The following is a 3,133-nucleotide window of genomic DNA, read 5'->3' on the forward strand; positions in this document are numbered from 1 at the left end:
TCTACACGTTTTTTAAACACCTTCAGGGACGGGGACTCGACCACCTCCCTGGGCAGCCTGGTCCAATGCCTGATTGGAGTTACAACACGGAGCTCCTGTTGTTGAAGCGCTTGACCTGACTACCAGAAGGCCAAGAGGGGATTTTCCCCTGCAAGTTATTTCAGCTGCCACGGTACTCAGAGTTGCCGGGAAACTGCTGCAGTGATCAGCAGCTTGCAAAATGGTCAATGCATATGGAAAAACACCTTGGGGATGACACGGATCTCATCTCCGCTCCTGCTGACTAAGGGTCCTCCATAGGTACAAGACAAGAGGTTTTGTTCTTTGAGACTGAGGGAGCTGGGCTTGTTCAGCCTGGAGAAAGCCGAGAGGGAATCTTATAAATGCTGATAAACACCTGCAGGGTGGGTGTCAGGAGGACGGGGCCAGACTCTTTTCAGCGGTGCCCAGTGACAGGACAAGGGGCAATGGGCACAAACTGAAGCAGAGGAAGCTCCAGCTGAACCCGAGGAAGAACTTCTTCCCTCTGAGGGTGACGGAGCCCTGGCCCAGGCTGCCCAGGGAGGCTGTGGAGTCTCCTTCTCTGGAGATATTCCAGCCCCGCCTGGACGCGGTGCTGTGCAGCCTGCTCTGGGTGACCCTGCTTGGGCAGGGGGTTGGGCTGGGTGACCCACAGAGGTCCCTGCCAACCCCAAACATTCTGGGATTCTGTGATTGGGCTGTTGCTTCTTTTCAATCATCTCCAAGGAAGTTATGCAGTTAAAATGAATGTAGATTATACTGGAGGCATATGGCTTTGGTTTGTTTTATGAAAGGTATTTGGCCCTTGTCTTTCTCACCTAACTTCGCTCTTGCATCCGGCGTATACCGCCAGGGAGTGTCAAGCGCTCGCCGGTGGTGTGCTGCATCAGCTCAGAGCTTTAAGCCCCATTCACTCTTTACGTACCTTTGAAGTGGTTATGGTGCTGCAGCTCTACCCAGAACAAAGATATTCTCATCCCTCAACACACTGCACCGCTGAGGAATTTCATCTACCAGATGGGCTGCAAAGCAAAGAATTGCCACAGACGAGAAGGAATTTACGGTTTCCAGTCATTCCTGCCACCAACCACACTGACTGACGTTTATCAGCAAGAAATAGATGAACAATTAGTCACAGGAATAAAAACGAGGGAGTAGACCCTTGAGATGAAAAGAGGATTATTACTGTTTAACAATCAAAATTATATTGGCTCCTTTTCAAAGTGATTAGGTGGAGAATTTGTAGGGGACGACGCCAAACGCTCAAATGGGAACCCACTTAATTGTGGGAAAAAATTAAACCGGGTCTATGTGCTTTGGTGGGGACTGTCAAACTACTGCTAGTAGGAGACATTCTTCCAAGATTAAGCAAGGAGGACAAATTGCCTTCAACCCTTCTTGCCAAACAGTCATTCATTTGTACAGTTATGATGGGGGAATTTCAGTGTAAGAGGAGGATGAAATCCAGCTCTGGGAGAGGCAAAGACAGCAGCACCGGCCCTCCCGCGCTTCCGAACAGCCCAAGTTCCCACGATCTTCCCTCAGTAAAGGACGTGCTTGAGTTCTGCTGCACTCGAAGGCACTTTAACATGGCCCCAAGGAGCAAAGCGCTTATTTTAGACCACCAAGCCCATGCAGAGCCCAGCCGACGTCGGCGTCCCTCACCTCCGTACCACCCACGCTGCGTCCCGGGGGCTCTGCAGAGCCGGGCTCCAGACACACGAGCTGGGTTATCCCCAAAGTTCTGATGATTTCCCCAAGTTATACTCTGAGCACAGCGTTTCCAGGTTAAAAGATTATATCTATAAAAAAGTTGACATGAGAGAAAAATTCCCTGTGGGTTTATAAAGAGTTACAGAGTCTTTCCCTGAACTATGGTTTATATCATTTTCTTAATAGAATGCAGCTGGCTTAATGAATAGAAATAATCAAGAATAATTTATTCAGTGACCGATGGGGGAAATATCCCAAATAATTTATTTACATTGTATGAAACCGATCTATTAATGAAGGCATTTATTCATATGAAATATGTTCAACAATGATGGTGAAAATTAATCAAACACGTTATTAGCAATTACTATTCCACCATTTCTAATTGAGACATAAAATGCCCTTTAGCTATAGTTTCCATACAAAGTGCACAGTGAAGGAATTATTCAGGTACCCACGCCAGAAATAGTTCAGCAGATCTTAGGGGCAATGGATGCGTCAAACAATATCAACTAAACCCATTCTGGCTAAAAATTGCAGAGTTGTCCTTGGGGTTTCTGGTACTTTCTAGTTATTTTGCATTATTAATTCGGAGTAATGCTTGCACAGAATACCAACAGGAATTTGACAGGAAATTAATGTAGAGACTCCCCCCAGAGATCTTAGATGTTGCTAAGCCCATTTTTCCTTACCCAGAGTTAATGAATAATCATCTCCTTGGCAATGGTTCCTGGAGCAGAGGCTTGTACTTTGGTTCCTGTTAAAGATAGGAAAATAAGAAGTGTCAGATAACGTAGGCATCAGGGGGATCGAGCGAAAGAAACTTAGCAAGTAAATATCCTCCAATGCAGCAACTCATTTACCTGCTCCAACCCATCAGGAATATTAATATAGCTAACTTCAGTCTTAAAGAAAGTTTTATATACAAGTAACGTTAATTCCCGTCCATTCTAAAGATACCTGGATGCCTCTTCCGCATCCGAAAGCGGCACCCCCTCCTCCCTCAGCCCTACGGCCACTTCATAAGTCCGGGGATTTCTTTCATTCTTTCTTCCTCAACTTGCAGGACAACTTCTTCCGTAGGTGCTTGGCTGGTGTTTCATCACGTCATTGATTGCAGGCACAAAAGGTGAGCGCTGGAAGTCCTTTTCCTGTTCACAGAATCACAGAATCACAGAATAGTAGGGGTTGGCAGGGACCTCTGTGGGTCATCTAGTCCAACCCTCCTGCTGAAGCAGGGTCACCTACAGCAGGCTGCACAGGACCTTGTCCAGGCGGGTCTTGAATATCTCCAGAGAAGGAGACTCCACAACCTCCCTGGGCAGCCTGTTCCAGTGCTCCGTCCCCCAGGGGTCAGTACTGGGCCCAGTCTTGTTTAACTTCTTCATCAACGACCTGG

At 47.1% G+C, this 3,133-nt stretch overlaps 1 long non-coding RNA gene across 1 annotated transcript; it reads right to left on the bottom strand.

Moving 5' to 3' along the window:
• Positions 1 to 707: 707 nt before the first annotated feature.
• On the bottom strand, positions 708 to 2,900 carry LOC142362721 (uncharacterized). The gene is made up of 3 exons (XR_012765248.1): positions 2,695 to 2,900; positions 2,427 to 2,491; positions 708 to 1,823 (listed from the first exon to the last, which is right to left on the bottom strand). It is a non-coding gene; the product is annotated as an uncharacterized LOC142362721 (long non-coding RNA).
• Between the last annotated feature and the right edge of the window lie 233 nt (positions 2,901 to 3,133).

The sequence above is a fragment of the Opisthocomus hoazin genome, chromosome 11, assembly GCF_030867145.1.
Source record: "Opisthocomus hoazin isolate bOpiHoa1 chromosome 11, bOpiHoa1.hap1, whole genome shotgun sequence".
NCBI classification, from domain to species: Eukaryota; Metazoa; Chordata; class Aves; order Opisthocomiformes; family Opisthocomidae; genus Opisthocomus; species Opisthocomus hoazin.